The sequence below is a fragment of the Heliangelus exortis genome, chromosome 13, assembly GCF_036169615.1.
Source record: "Heliangelus exortis chromosome 13, bHelExo1.hap1, whole genome shotgun sequence".
In the NCBI taxonomy this organism is placed as follows: Eukaryota; Metazoa; Chordata; class Aves; order Apodiformes; family Trochilidae; genus Heliangelus; species Heliangelus exortis.
In genome coordinates this window covers 12964501-12980978 of record NC_092434.1, presented here as the reverse complement: position 1 = coordinate 12980978, position 16478 = coordinate 12964501, and the positions used below count along the sequence as shown (strand labels likewise).

At 39.9% G+C, this 16478-nt stretch overlaps 1 long non-coding RNA gene across 2 annotated transcripts in view; it reads left to right on the top strand.

Moving 5' to 3' along the window:
• Positions 1–1933: 1933 nt before the first annotated feature.
• LOC139802102 (uncharacterized) overlaps positions 1934–16478 on the top strand; it is an 83139-nt gene continuing 68594 nt past the window's right edge. Inside the window, exons 1-2 of one of the 2 annotated variants that reach the window (XR_011728505.1) lie at positions 1934–2059; positions 3003–3193. This is a non-coding gene — a long non-coding RNA (uncharacterized lncRNA). Of the gene's footprint in view, positions 2546–3002; positions 3194–16478 lie in introns of both variants that reach the window. The other variant, XR_011728504.1, reaches the window with a different exon arrangement.

The following is a 16478-nucleotide window of genomic DNA, read 5'->3' as shown; positions in this document are numbered from 1 at the left end:
TACCTGATATGCGCTTTTGTCAACATGTAAGTTGTACACCAGAGCCAGCTGGCTTGTCAATGTGAATATTTAAGAACTTCAAGTCACCCTTTGGTTTCAGAAAAAAAAAAAAAAAAAAAAAAAAAAAAAGGTAAATTAAACGGATTTTGATTATTTTATTAATGAAATATTAACTAATTCTGCTTTTAAACCGAGTTTAGATTTGTGCAACCAGACAAGCAAGGAAGGGTGAGCAGACCCCAGTACTCTGGGAAGGTTTCCTTCATGCGGCTTGAGTTTCATTAATGGCTTTTAACTGCAGCCTTCGGAACCTCCTCCTCTAACGTTAAAGCGAACTCTTTGGCCGCCGAGGACCCATCAGCCCTGCCGGGAACCGGGCAAAGGCCCAGGGCAGCGGGGACCCGCACCCTCGACCTTCCGAGGGCACCCAGCTCCCGACGCTGGGTAACGCCTGAACTCGGCGATTTGCAGAGGAACAAAAACCAGCAAACCACCAAACACACAAACAGACCCCACATTTCCTCCTCGTCCTTCAGGCCCGGGGGCTGCTCGCGCCCCTCTCCCTGGGGGCTCCGTTCCCTCAGCCCGCGCCCCTTCCCCGGGCAGCACGCGGGCCGCGCGCGGCGGGCTGAGGCGGGAGCCGCTCGCGCACTCTGGCGACCGTTGGGGCGATGTCTGAGGCGGCTGAGGTAACTTCACCCCCGCCTGAGGGACTGAGGGGGAAAACGGGGACTGACCGGGGGGATCCATTCCCTCCCCGGAGCCCAGGCGTCCCCGGGAATGGCGACGGGCCCTTTTCTCTCCACACCTTTCCGAATCGTTTCCCCGAGGCTGCGGAGAGCCGCCCCGGAGATGGGGGACGGGGCTTCTCAAGACACCTTTTCCCCCGGCCGCTCGCCTAATTGCAACAATTGGGTTCAGCTGGGCGGCCGTTCTCCTCATAAGCGAGTGCGCTGCCCTGCCTCCCTCTTTCCTGCCGGCTTCTTGCTGCTGTTTCAGTTGCTGCTTCGCTACCGTCTGCAAAGGTGGGTGCTGGGGGAGGAATCAACAGTTCCCTTGTCCTGTACCTCTAGGTGCATTAAGCTGGGCGGAGGGTGCCTGGGATGTCATCCTCGCCCTTCAGAGGGGCTTTTCGGTTCCTCTCTCTTGCTGCCCCCCAAATGGAGCTGCGGTCCGACCTGCCGCAGAAGCCGGGATCGCTCCCGAGGGTGCCGAGGCCATGCCCCGCAAGGTGCAGGGTTTGGGGCGGCTCCGGGCCTTCCCGCCCCGTCAGGCTGAGCGCCTGGCTGGCCTCCGCCTGCGAGCTGCCAGAAAATGGGGGTGGGGGGAGTAATTCGCTCTGGAAATGCGGAATGTTAAATTTCCCGTTACTTGACACCAGACCGTGGGGACCGGGGGAAGTTACCTCTCCCCAGAGCTGTCCTCTGGCAAGCGCACAAAGGTGCCCGCGTCGCCTCGCAGCTGGGCGCCGCGCTACCTCGCTGCAATTACCCAGCGCAGGATTTCCTATTCACGGACGTTGAATTAATCCTGATTCAAGAATAGTTTTTTTCTTTCTTTCTTTCTTTCTTTATAGTTTTGTCTGAGCGGCCGCATTTTTCTCGTTACGAAATTTTCACCCCCTTCCTTCCCCACCTCTCTCGCAATCACAATTTTATTACCCATTAAAATAAAGCATAGTGGGGGGCGGTTTTTTTTTTGTTTTGTTTTCTTTTTCTAAACGCCAACGATTATTCGGTACATTCATTTAATCAGCCCAAGAAATTTTCTTCACCCAGAACCAGACGTGGTTTATATAAAAATCGGGCTAGGAACTCGCGAAACTTCCCCGCTTGGGAAGAGCCGAGGGCGGAGAGGCCGGAGGCTGCTGGCCCGTGTCGGGGGGGTAAGCGGCGGGACTGCCCCTCCCGCCGGCAGTTTGGAGAGCAGAGGTCTCAAGTTTGGGGGTTCCCCGGAATGTAGGGAGAGGCAGCGAGGACGTAGCGAAGGACTGAGGAAGCGGAGCTGGGGACGCGCCGTTGCCTGGCTGCTGTCTCCCGGCCGCAGAGCTGCTCGGCGGGTGGTCGCTTCACTTTCAGGGGGCAAATTGGGGAGATGCAGTGGGGCTGTCGGAATGAGAGGCTGAAAGGGACGTGCAGGGCTGATCAAATGGACCCACTATACTAGCAGAGCGTAGAGAGGGTCAGGGCAGCACAGAGGCAGGGTTGGGAAGGAGAGTAGTAAACTGCCTGGCTTATTTCGTGTGCTGAAAACGACCAAACCGAAGCTCTTTTCCCAGGGAAACGTCGGATCAATTTCCGAGTTTCTTCATAGGCTTGGCTGCGGTTTGTGACTCAGAGACAGGTTGCAAGCCTTGTCTGCTGCAACAGTCAACAATTCTGTCCAAACCCTGCTATGAAAAGAATATTTGTTGACATCACAACGCAACAGTTGCTGCTTGGTTCGACTTTTTCTTTTGGGTGTAATTCTGCTTTTGGGAGCCTTGAAGTCACAAGACTGCCTAGTTGCATCTTTGCAGGAGGCCAGTTTTACATGGCAGGAGAAGGTGTGACTTCGAAGCATGACTTCTTTTTTTTGCTGTCCTCGTGCCAGTCTTTAGAGCTTCTCTGGTTTTATTGCTGGATTGCTGATTTGGTTTTTTTTGTGTGTTTTTAAATAAAAATAATGTATTCTATCTGTTTCTTCTCTTCTGAATATGAGTTGACAGAAGTTAATGTAATATTTTGTAAATAAGTGGGTGCAGTTATTTATTCAAGCCAGAAGCAGTACGTCTCAATTGCTGAGTTGAAATATGACTTAAAGGCTTCACATGCATTACAGTATCTTGTGTAAATACCTATCTTCAGACAAAAAGTTAAGGAGGAGTGGAAGCTTGGAGATATTACTCTTAATAGGAAAGAACAGGAAAAATAGGAAAGTATGCAACTTCAGCTGAGAACGGAGTTACTGACAGCTGCATTTGTTCAGTTTTCTGATTTGATCTGTTTGGGTTTTATTTCCAGGTTATAGTTAATATCAGAATGACTATCCTGAACCTTTTGTCATTCTGTTAGCAGCCTAGCGAGTGGCTGGAAGATGTCAAGTGTGTGGTGATTCAAGTGCGTGGTGATGCTCTTATGGAAGATGTCCTTGTTCCAGGGATATGAGACACTTGTGGGCTCTGACCATGTGCAGTGGCTGGAATATTTTACAGGTAAGTGAGATGTAAGCATGGCAGTGATTAAAATTAACTTTCCGTCTCAAGTTATATTACGGTTTTGTCCGATCGTGAGTCCTTTGATTTCCATTTTATTTTCAGCTTTTCTTTAAACATACTTTTGAATCCACAGTCTAAATTTCTTAAGAGGCAAAAATCTCTCAGTGATATGGGAAGAGGAGAACAGGAGAGCAGGAAAGAGTTTTTTTCAGTGCTGAAGTCCACCCAGTACTCAAAGGACTGGTGAACAACACGCACTCAAGGGTAGAAGAGTTGAAGAACTTCTCTGCAGTGCTCTGTGTGGTGGGTGGGGTCACATCTTGTATGCAGCTGACTCTGAGCATATGGTATACCTATGAGAAGAATAAGGAAGTGATGTCATCGTTTTTATAGCAGTTAAATAATTAGCCCAAGTCGCAGGCCCTCCTTAACTCTCTGAAGTTACTGTCACTTCTGGAAAGCAGCTTAAACTAAGGCTAGATGGGCACAAAAACATGTCCATGCCTACATTAGACTTTGTTACCAGTGCTGATAAGGGGGGGTCCTCCTGGGACGGTCACCCCTGAAACTGCTGATTTCATTTAATTGCAAAAGTAAGTAGTCTCTGTTTTAGCAGGCATTCACATCATCACTACAGACAGTGCTCTTGACCAGGGCAGTGCTGAAGTGCAAAGGTCTGTTTTCATTATTTTAAGTTCTTAAAATGCAACATCACAATGTCAGGTGGCTGTAGCAGATGTCCCGCAGCTTCTGGCATCAGGTGGTACAACCCAGGCAGTATTTAGGATTGAATATGGAATGCAAAAACTGGAGCAGTCTGGCACACTACCCTGGCTTTATCTCCACTGGTCACTACTTCCTTTCTTTTCTCCATCTTTTCTATTGAAAATAATTTCAAAGCTGAGCCAGTGAGACTAATCAGATGAATAATGCTAAGACTTTTTTCAAAGCAATGCCTGTTTACAAAATGAGATTCCTTTAGCACTGAATAATTCTAAATTGCTTTCCTTTCATCAGGGTTTTAAATGTCAGTTAAAACACAGTGAACCTAACATTTGTTTCATATGTACAATAACTAAATGGATAATGGTGTTCAATGCTAAGTATGCATTCTTATGAACTCCTGTCTTTCTGTTGATTAGAGAATCCAGATAATAACAACTTATAGACAGAGAGACACAACATATTTCAGAGGTTTATGTGTCAGTTTACTTGTTTTGCCAGAACGCTGAATCCTCTTGGCAAGTTGTGTCAGAGCTGAGGACAAGACTGTTTGTGATAGTTCAGCTCAGTTGTGGGGATTCCTTAACACCAGCATAGACCTCTGGTGATGATATGCTTAACTGATTTAACTCCCTGCTTAAGTCAGCTTGACTTATTTTGGCTTCTAGCACTGAATGTCTGGGCACTGCACAGACTCTTTCTGTGAGACTCTAAGACAGGGAAGTGTCTGAAATGTACCAGGCAGGCTCACAAAACTTAAGGAGATAATCTTATGAAAGGAGGTTGAGCTAATGTATCTGCCATTCAGACAAAAAAAAAAAACAAGAATTCATTAAGATACAGTTTGAGCCAGAAATTAATGAGATGTTATCCTCCAAAACAAGCCTCCTGAAGGGTCTACTAGCTGGGCTTAGCTTAAAATGCCACCAGAGGCATTTTTAAGATAGTATGTCTAGCTTTGCACTGGTGTGGAGGAAGAACACTCCCTAACTTGTCCTGTTGTGACAAAGCATGGCAGTAACATCTTAAGACACCAGGGTTATTACTTCAGCACTCTCCTTACATTAGCTATTCACCTAGAGTCACTTTTCTTGCTTGACCTATACAAAATAGTAGACTGGGCTTTGAAGAAGTTATTAAACCAATTCTCTTGTTCCAAAGCTGTATGCATTCATGCTGGCATCTTCAATAAAGCTGGAACACAAACAGAAAAGCAAACAAACCAGTCACAATAGCATTCAATGCACTTAAACTTGGAGGAAATGAAAATCAATATTTGTCAAATGGAGAGAAAAGGTAAAAGGGACTGAGAAAAAATGTCTAACTTTCTTAAAAGCCATTAGTGAAAATGAGAAGTTGAAAATAATACTAAAATTTAATTCCCACATCCTGTTTGAACAGATGATTTCACTGTTGTTTTCATCCTCTGTCTACACTCTTGATGCACATATATTCCTTTTTTGTTAGTGTGTTGAATGGAATTTATTACATTTTAATTGTATGTGGTTTGGAACCTCGGAGGCTCAGGTAAAGGTTTTTCTTGTGGTTAAAACGTGTAGGGCTAATTTAGGAAATGGAAGTTTCATCCCTGGCTCTGGGCATGTGTGGCTTCAGGCAATTTGCTCTTATCTCTTGATGTGATTTATAAAATGATGCTAATGATAGTTCCTTACCTTTAATTTTTGTTTATTTTTAATATTTAAATAGACCAATCTGAACTGTTTCCTATTGTAACCTGTACATACCATATATGGCTACTCTCTTGGAATATAAGTATATAAAGTGTCCAAGACAAAGGAGAAGTTTTCAGTGTTTACCAAAACACCTCTAATAGCTCTGCTGGTGCTTCAGTATAATATTTGCCACTTATTAGATGAAGTTTAAAAGTTAATGCCATGCCACACATGCTTAATTTTTTCTACTTTTTGTGTGAACAAACCAGTTTTTTGCCAGAGGTCTCAAAAGATACTGTATTTTTGTGAAACTATCTTTTAAATTATTCCGTGTAGACAAAATATCCCTCTCTGAGGCACAGGACAAGGAAATAGCATTTGATTTGCTGCCTTGCAGACAAGTGCCTGTAGTTGATTTCCAATGTTAGTGATGTTTATCACAGGCAACAGTTTGGACTTCAGGTAATGAGTTCTCTTTATATATTCTCCATAACAGAAAAAAAAAATGGTAAAAGCAAGTATGTGAAATTGTAAAGGTCATTTAGCTAGAAGAAAAATGGTGGATGATGTACAGTATGACAGTTTAGGGTCAGACTTGTTCCCTTTAACATCCTGATTTGCTTGAGGGTAGTGTGTGAGGTAGAAAGATGTGAAAGGACTAGTGCCAGCATGGTGTAGTGGAGAGTGCATTGAAATAAAGCATGCAGATCAGGGTCCTCTGCAGCTGTTGGTTTTGGTTCACATCTGTGTGATATTACCTGATGACCTTTGTTTTCTCCTAGGGAGTACAAAGTTGCATGTACTATATAAAATTATGAGCATCAAGCACAGTAGTGTAACCATATTTCCAGTAGTGCTGAAGATGATAAAGACAGGACATTTTTGGATCCTCTGAGAGTTCTGTTTGACCAATTTTGTTCTTTATAACACTATACATGGCAATGACAACCTCTTCTTTTGAAACCATTACTATGTTTTGAAATGCTGGCCACGTGTGTTACAAGTCAGCAAGTTATGGTTATCTTCAGATGTTCTCTCCCTTGCTATCTTGTTGAGAAACTGAACAGAGTGAGTTTCATTTTATCGGGTATCTGAAGTGACTGTCAGTTAAAGTCTGAAGTCCTGACTTTATCTACTATTCATCTTGAAAAGCTTTTTATTTTTATCTGAAAATTAGATATTGACAACAGTAACAACAATAAGAGCAGAAAAAATGAAGAACATGGGCAGCAATTTCCACACACCCCCAGCTTTTTTGCAACTTGGCCTAAATTTCAAGCTTGTTCAATACTTTTTTCTGCTGTTCCAATTTCTATAGTGCTAAAGTTAAACCATTCCAAACAATCACAATTTTTAGAAAGTCCTCCTTTCTGAAAATCAGGCTTTTAAAATGTTTTGACACAGTAACTTAAAATCATGCTCCAAATCCCATGACTGTCAACAGCTACAAGCTGACATCCTAAGCCAAACACACTGAGATCATTCTCATGCTTGCTCTGTCTGGCCAGCAGTTCTCCCCACAACCAAAAAAAAAATTGTTATCAAATGAAAACAATTAGTTTGTTTGAATAGTCTACATGTACAACTGTGGGACAATGTATTTATAGAGCTTTGTAGCCAGGCACCTGTAGCTCACATGGAATGTGGCTGTATATGGAGTCTGCCTGGTACACATGGAATGTGTACTGTATGCAGTATTCTCCCTTCTTAGAGGGCCCAATAGAGGCTGCTACATTCCAAATAAATTTTGGTGGAGTTTTGACAGATTTGGAGATTGAGCAGATGAAATCGCTGTACACCTAGATAAGGCTCTTAAGTAGCAGAAAGTCCTGTGGTGACGTAATAGTTCTCTGTGAAGGTTCTAACAGCAGTAGAGCTGGTGAAAGACAGGACTCTTTATAGAAAACAATAAAGTAAAAATTCGATTGAAGGTTAAAAAAAAAAATATATGGGGAAATTACTCCTGCTGGATTTTTTCCTAAATTAAGAGTTAATCTTATCTTGGTTCTCTTCAGCAAATCAGAGATACAGAGGTCTCTGGTTATGCTCTGTATTCCTCTCTTCCCACCAGCTTGTACTCTGTTTAATACTATGTATTTTCTCTTCCAGAAAAGGGTATTAAGAAACTTTTCACAATATGTGTGTGTGGAAAGAGGTAAATTTTTTTCTGTACTTTCTTTGATATAATCTTACAGTGCAGTTTCTGAGTGAGAAACCTACATCAACATCTGGGAGAATCAAGTAACATTGTGTTGATTCCAGAAGTGTTTATGTGAAATCTGGACAAGTCATTGCAAAGCACTCGAAATAGGCAGTTTAAATAGTTAATAGTGGTCAAATGCTGCTAACAAATTTGGTCTTTACTAAAATCATAAATGCTGCATCCTTCTGGTTTAGTAATAAACCTACAGTGACTCATCAGGGTAATGTTGTGTCTTTTTCCTTTGCTCTTAGGAAGCACAGTATTGATCAGCTGTGAAACAATATAACAGCTGAAGCTCAGGTAGCAAATATGCATTGAATTGATCTCCCTTTACTAAGCCTCCTATATCCCAGCGTTATTTATGGCACAAGGATTGGGTCTGGAAAATAACTTTGATAAATACTACCTTGTAGCACCTGTTTAAGTGATGGGGAAGAAAGCACTCCCTAGTTTGTTAACTTTAAGTATTGGGAGTAGAAGTGATGTGCACATAATAATATTATGATTTATACAAACCACTTTTCAACCAACTCAATATATTTCATTACCTCCTTTTCAGCAGAAGTATTGATTTTTGTTTTGTGGTTTTATAACACAATTTCAAGGCTGTTGTAGTTTAATGAGCCATGTTCTTATGATGTTTAAAAAGATTTGAAGCATTTGTTGGAACAAATATTATAGATTGCCAATCTCTTCTCACCTCTTCTTTCTCTCACCCGTATAAACCCAACATAAGCATGAATAGGGCAGGCAGCTATGTGGCTTTTTGTGTCTGAGATCAAAGTGCTACTGGAGAACAATAGCAGGCCACACTTCTGTGTTCATGACCACACACAGCAGCACCTGCAGAGCAGTAAAATGTCATTGTTGCTTCTGCAGTTTGAGCACAGAGGAAGCACCACTGAGGTGGCAGATGATTCTAATAATACTTGATGTGAATTGATGGGGAAGGAGGACCATAGCACAGAGGGCTTTTTATTATAAGCTTTGACTTCCCAAGCTGTGAACAACAGAAGACTGCACCTGTGGACTTTCTTCAAATCAACTGTTATGGAAAGTGACAGATTTTATTAACTTAAGGAAAAACTTTTCAACATAGGAAATTTGTAGTTTATTTTGGAGAGATGAAGAAAAAAGCAGAAAGATATATTTCATATTTCCCACTGATCGTATTTTTCTAGTGTGCTTTGCTTTTTGAATATGCCATAATAGACTCACAATTGGGGCAATGTTAGGCTTTTTTTTTTTTTTTTTTTTTTTTTTTTAAGAAAAAGGATAAGAAGATTAAACAACACCTTTGTGTGTGTTTTTGGTTTTTTGTTACCTATTTCTTGCCTTATACTAGATGAAGTGTGGGATTTGCAAGAGATTAAATACGTTATTTGGAGCGAGACATGAAAATTTTAAGGGATATACAGGGAAGCTGAGGCTTGAGGCTGGGAGCTGAGGGCAGAGGTACAAAAGGTGGGGGAAAAAAAAAATCAAATTGACCAATTTAAGTGATTTATATTAGACACTGTCTGTGTAGTCAGCTCCTCCCTTTTGCATCCATCTTTGGGAAGGTTCTGGGATGGCAGGGACCAGACACAAGGGCTCCAGGACTGTAGTGTTGTCACAGGCACGTACAGGTAAATGGAGCTGACATGCATTTGGACAATACAGAGTTTACTTTCAGTGCCAAACAGGTCAGTTTATCAGTTTTATTTACAACAGGAAAGCATCACTGCTTGAAGAAGTTCTCTAATATTTCTGTTCTGGGATTGTGACAGTAGATCAGTCTTTTTAGAATGTGATAGAACAGCATCAGTACTTTTTTGTTCAGATGGCAATCATGTGCCTCGTAGTTTAACGCAGAAAGACTGCAAAAGTTGGAAAAATTAGATGCCTGATGGTCTCATACCAGGGTGATTCTTATCTATACCATAAATTAACAAAGTGTAGACCTGATTTATCTACAGTTTTTCTGTTACTTTTATTCAATGGAATGTGTGGCAGTATTCTGACTTTATCATGGCTGCAATGATTTTGCGAAGCATAGACACAAGACTCTGGTACCCATATGAAGCCAAACACATCAAAATTTTGTGGTGGTAAAATTAATACCCTGATGATGTTATAATTTAGTTTGCGTTTTAAACAGATTTTGTATAAAAAGGGAAGTAGGTATGAGTGGTTTTATTATCTTCATATGTATATAGCTTTTGCAATCAGTTTTGAAGGAATTGTAGAAATAGTATTTCATGTAATAACAGCTAAGAGTCGACAAATCAAGCATAAAATCAACTGGATCATGATTATTAGCTAAAAGCACAGAGCTTTCTGGTGATTCTTTGTGTTCTAAAAATAAACTGGAAGAACTGAAGTTAATTTTGCAGGAAGCCCTTAAATAAAATCATCATGCAGAGTAGCTGGTGGAATATTACACTTTTCATTCTGCACAAACAGATGGTAAGCTTGGCCTTAGATTTAATCAGGGGATAACAGACAGGTAGCACTTTTTGTATATTTCAGATGGAAACTTCATTTCAGAGACAAATTGTTTTGTATTCAGTAGTCTGTATACCAGATGAAATATTTACCAGGTATTCATATTATCCTTAGTGTTACTTTAACTTGCTATTAGAACTAACTCATACAAGAAAGCTGCTGGTATATTTAGTCAAGTGCAAAAACGTAATTCTTTTTTTTTTCCTCTTCTCATTTTGCATTTTGGCAATGTATGTAGCAACTCGGAACACAGAGAAATGTGGCTGTGAATAAACTTGTGAGCAAACTACTGCCTTAACAATTCACAATTCATGAATCTCTGACCATATTCTTTTTATCTAATCTTTTAGATAAGATTTTCATATCAATTCTTTCTCTTTTCCCTCCCAAAACATAATACCTAGTAACCTAAGCACATACAGTCTCTTTGAGAAGAGAGATTGAAGCAAATGCAGCCACTGGTGTGTTTTAATGTCACTGCAGAGATTATATTACCTTCTTAGAAACAAAATCTTTTTTACTCCCCTTCAAATGGAAGTCTCCTGATACCCCTGTCAGAGACCATTTGTTATGCAGAGTTTTGTGAAGCAATCAAAATTAATTCACAGTGATCTTTTCACCCAGAACCCCCAGCTTCAAATAATGGGCTTTCTCAACAGGTGCTCATTGTGGCAGTTTGACTCTGACTTGCCAGACTGAAGATTTTATTCTTTGGCTATATTTAGGAATAAGATTCTGAGCTTGTAATATACTAATCTTAAGCAGCTGCTAAGGAAAGCACACCTGCTTAGAAGAATGATGTCTTGTGTCTTTGGGATCTAAAACCTGAAGAGGTTTCCATATTTGTCTCTGTCTTTACTTTATAAAATATCATTTACAAGCCACTAAGAAACCTGTCAAACAAGAATACCATGTAATATTGTGGTCTTATTAGGAGTCTAATTGTGCTTTTTCTGACTGAAAACTAAAGAAGATGCTTTGGTATGCTTGCTTTCCCCTCAATTAGCATTTGTAGTAGGTTTCATTGTGAAATAAAGCAGAAGTAAAATAAAACAACTGTTTTCAAGGTAGTACTAATAAGCTATAGGCAGTTTGAGTGCTGAAAAATGTCTGCTTATCTTTGGCAGACATTGTTTAAATGTTTTATATAAACTTCAAAAGCAAAAATTAAACTATTTTTTTTATACTGAATGTACTTGGTGGGAAGGAAAAAAAAAAAAAAAAAAGAGAGAGGATAAGTTGGTTCAGTAGAAGTACTACTGAATGTATAATCAGAAATACTTGTGCTGCTGTTGGTACCAGTAGATAATATTCTCATTCCTTTAGCTGTACCTAGCCAGGTAAGTAATGAAGTGCATTACCAGTAGAAAGGTATCCCTGTGCAAGTCCATACTAGTCAAAGCACATTAACATCACTAGAATTGTTAGTAGGAGATACTGTTGTCAAAACTCTTATGGTAGTGGCCTAAGCTATAACCATGTTCAAACCACTGCACTAACTGTATCTGTACGCAACAGTTCAGCTGCTTTCACCGCACTGCTATTAACTCAGAATGAAAACTTGTAACATCAGTGTAGTGCCAGAACACACAAAGTGTCTATGAAAGGGGGGGAAAGGGAAATAAAAGAATTGCTAAAAATCTATTTCTGAACAGAGCGATTGCCCCTTGTATGGTACTCAAGGAAGGAAATCTCTGCCTGAATTTGTTTTGCTTTATATACTATCTTTACAAGTTAGACTGACTTAAGAACAGCTAGGAAATGCTTGCCTTGGTACAGCTATTATTAATCATGGATTGTATTAATTATAATACTGCTGTAGGTTGAAGCTGGGGCCTTTGACATTGTCCTCCATTTTAGAAAGTGAGTAAGAAGTCATTTAGCCCCTTTATTCAACCAGATAGCTGAAACAGTGCATGCCTTCAACAAACCACATACACATGACACTGCCCAAAACAAAGACACACGTGAGGCTTCTCAGGCTGTTGCAGACAGAGAGGCTTTATACAGTATTGCTTTAGCACAACAGTTTGAAGGAATGATGCAGGAAAAGCAGCTTGTAAGGGGAAAGAGAAAGCAGTAGAAAAGCATGAGCCAGTTCACACATGAACACTGGTAGCATTTACTTTAGAGCTTTTTAAGTTAAATGCTGAGAAGAGAAAGCTTAGAATTAAGAGGAAAAGAAACTCTCTCCAGCTGTTTATTTCCTCTTATGTTTAAGGAAACTGGATTTTGTTTGTGTCAAAGAAGGAGCTCACTTTGTCACCAGTTTCTCTTGATGGAGAGTGCCCTATACACTGGCTTGCTGCTCAAGTTAGAAGAGGTTTACACTGCTTTTTATTTCAAAAACATCATCTATATATCGCTCTCAAATTATTCTCTAAGTGTGGGCATTAGACAATACTAGCTTCCTTAAAGTAGGCAGATATCATCTTCCCTCCTTAGCGAAGAAGGGACTTTGCTAGTAAGGATTAGCTAAGCAGTTTGCCAAAATTCAGCAGTGGCATAGTCACAAAATGAAGAAGGGAATCTAGGGCTCCAATTCCCTTTTTGTTCTTATTGGTGTAAATCAGATATAAGCAAAAGCCATGTCTCAGTGGCTGCAACCCCTGGTTCCTTGATATAGTTATGAATGTCATCAGGCTCCTTCTGGAACTTGGTGAAATACAGAAATCCTGATGCTACACCTCTTGATACACTGCCTCCCAGCCACTGCCTGTGTGAAATCTGGAATACAGCACTCTTTATGCAGTACTACAGTATTTCCAAAGCTTTATAGAAAACAATGGAAGTAAAAGCCTTGGCCCATGATCTCCAGCACTGGTAAGGGACATAAGGGGTGCTCGGTTGCTTAGGTACTTATTTTCTTATTGAAATAAGAAAATCAATTGTGTTAAGAAAATTATTAAAATTGAATTTCAACCTTTCCAGAGTCTAGCAAGTTTCACAAACGTGGGAGCAGGGAAGTCCTAGGTGGTGATAGAACTTGCCTAGAATAACCTTGCAAATGTGACCTTACATCTCCCAAGTCCCAGTCTAGTTTATAATTCAGTGGAGCACCCAACAGAGAGAGATGATTGCAGGTTATAAAGCAATGGTTACGTAATGTAACAGTATACATTAAAGCTCTGGTTGAAGTCTGCCTAGAGTATTAATTGAAAGTTGCACACCTCTCTACAGGTTTAATCTGAAAAAAAAGTGATAATCCAAAATTGAGAATTAAAAAGCTAGTTTACTCCACAAGCATCTCACATTTGTTCTATATGCAGGATTTAAAATTTTGTTCCCTCTAGAGCAGTTAAAATTTGTTTCCTCCAAATCCCAAACAGGTAGGCTCCAAATACTTCTGAGCAAAGCAACTGTTGTAATTTCATGCTGTGTCAGGAATAAAGCTCACTCTGAGCTGACCAAGGCTATAAAATGGTCTGAGAAGTAGACTTTAGAAGACATCATCACATCAAACAGTAAAGGGTACACAGTTATTGCAGTTGTGAGCCCTGCTCTACAGTGGACCTCACATGGATATCAGAACAAAGCTGTTTGGTACTTTGCTCTTAGAACACAGCACACTTCAGCTTGCTCTCTGCTCTTGCATTATCAAATGCCTGTGCATTCAGTAAAGTATGTAACTCATTAGCTGCCAATGTCTCCTAGTATCTTATGCTTAATTCAGCTTGTTTAATGAGTCCTTGCAAAATTTTTCAATGGAGGAAGGGATTGTTTAGGGTACCAAATTAAATGTGAGGACGTTTGCAGCTTATACTTTTGTATGCACGAGAAAAATATTACTAATCTGTGGAGCACACTAAAGAGTCCTATAGAATTAGATAAAGTATTCATCCCCATAAAAAAATCACACAATATATTATGTTCCTGTTTTCAACCACACAGTGTAAGATTTTCATACGCTTAGCCTGAAAGCATACCCAGTAGATTTTGGAAGCATGGAAGTAGGTGAATAAAGTGGAATACCACAAAAATACTTAGAGATAACTTATAGTAGGAGAGGAAATTACACTGTTGCAGCAGTAGAGTGAATGGCATTTTGAAACCAAGTAAACTTTGTATAATCTCTTATCTTCCCATTAAAAAGTCCACAAAAATATCATGTTGCTAAAGACTCAAAAATCAGCTGAAACATAAACATCACAATGGTTTTTTTCCTAAAGCTGCTAGCAGTATGACTTAGCAGTTGTTAGATGTATGTATTTGCTCTAATGGAATATTTAACTGAAGCACAGCTGACTGGTTTATTGTTGTTGCTGGTGTAACTGATTACTTTGTTGGTCTTTAGAACGTGAATTAGTTACCTACGGATCTATTACTCCTACCTGTTTTGAGGCTTGGGAAATGAAGAGGTTAACTGCTGTCAAGTATTGATGAGGTACAAATGAAAAATACAATGCTTTTTACTTGCTGATTTAGTCACTTCTTGTTCTTTGTTTTCTCTCTCCTCTAGCCAAAGGCTGTGCTGTCATCTGGCTTTAAAACAAAACATTCTGTGCTACCTCTAGATGCCAGGCTTCTCAGTTCTTCAAAGCTTCTCAGTTTTTCTGCTTCTTGCTACATCTTTTACCAGAGACAAAACTGAGGTAAATTTATACAAGCAGTGTAGGGAATATTATGGTTTTGGACAGTTGACATCTATGGCATGTCACATTCAGACCTGTAGTAAATTTATGGCTTTATACTGGAGTATAGAGGGGGTTTGTTGGCATTGAGATATCATTTGCAAGGGGGAAGTAAGCATACATTTAATTTCATCTGTAATATATTATTTATATATTAGTCTTAATGACCACTTTCTGAACTTCAATGGACATATGACTTTTTCTGAGAAAATAATTTATTATACGTACAGAAGTCTGCTGTTACACTTCTAGATCTGAAGATGAGCCCATCCCTCCCTCTCCTTAGCACATTTAGTTTAGTGAGAAGGCTGTTACCTCTCTGGCAGCAGTGGCACCTTATCCTTTGCCATTATCCTGTGGCTGAGGCAGATAGAAAGTGAGAAGTCCTGTGCTACTGTGCAGGGTACCCAAGCAATCCTGTTTCAGTGTACCTGTCCTACTGTGCAGTAATCAAAAAAGGTGTTGGTTTGACTATCCCTTCCTCTCTGTGCCTCACATAGACCTGCACGGAGAAACCCTCTCATGTCCCTGGCTGCTGATAGCGTAACTATGGACTGCTGAAGACTCTTCAGTATTCTATCTTTTTAAAATATTGTTTATCTCATGAAGACTTCACAGCATGTGGATTAGAGTGCATTAAATTCAACACAACTGTGTTGACATAACTCTTTTGTTACTTGCATGAAATGTAGTGAGAGGTTATTCTGTCAGGCTGCTTGGATATCATGAGCTAGGTTTGCCAATTCTAAGAATTCTCTAGGTACAAGGTCATTTTGTTAAGAATTCCCATTAAGATCTCTGGCATGCTTCATGTGAGCAGGCATGCTGGGAGGAATATGTTAACTGGCAAACAAGGGCCTTGTGGGTATGAACTAATTTTTTAAAGCTTGTTTGTTTCTTGGGTTATTGTATTTCTATTTTCTCTTTTTTATCAGCAACTCTGATTTAAGGACTAAACATAACATGCTACTTATTAATTTGATAATAATTTAGATTATTTATTTTACAGTTGTCAGAATATTCCTGGACAAAGTTATCAAAATACAAATACAACAAGAAAACACCTGAGTTTGTGTTTGGAAATGCAGATCTTGGATTCTAAATTAAATTTTCTGGTTCATTTGTTCTAAGATAACCAAGTGAATTAATTTCCTTGGCTCGTACACTACCGAATATATGAAGTAGAAATATGAATATTTATATATTGATGAGGTCACCTCACCTTAAAACTTTGGTCTTAATGACAATTCCCAGATGGAAAAATCGAGACTCTTTCCAATTCTCTGCCTCATGAATATATACTGTGTATATATATATATATATATATATAATGCTTTGTATGCCTTCTTCAAGCAGGTGGTTGGACTTACTGATATCCAGAGGTCCCTCCCTCCTAACCAAAATCTTTCTAGGATTAGAAGTTTATGGGTAGAAGCCACGCTAGAATTGTGAAAGACGATTTTATACAAATGTTTTGGAAATTACTCTAAAGTCAAGAAAAAGGGAGAATTTGGGCTGTTATCTTACAAATTGGTTTGGTTTTCATCTGAATTTTGTGTGACGTA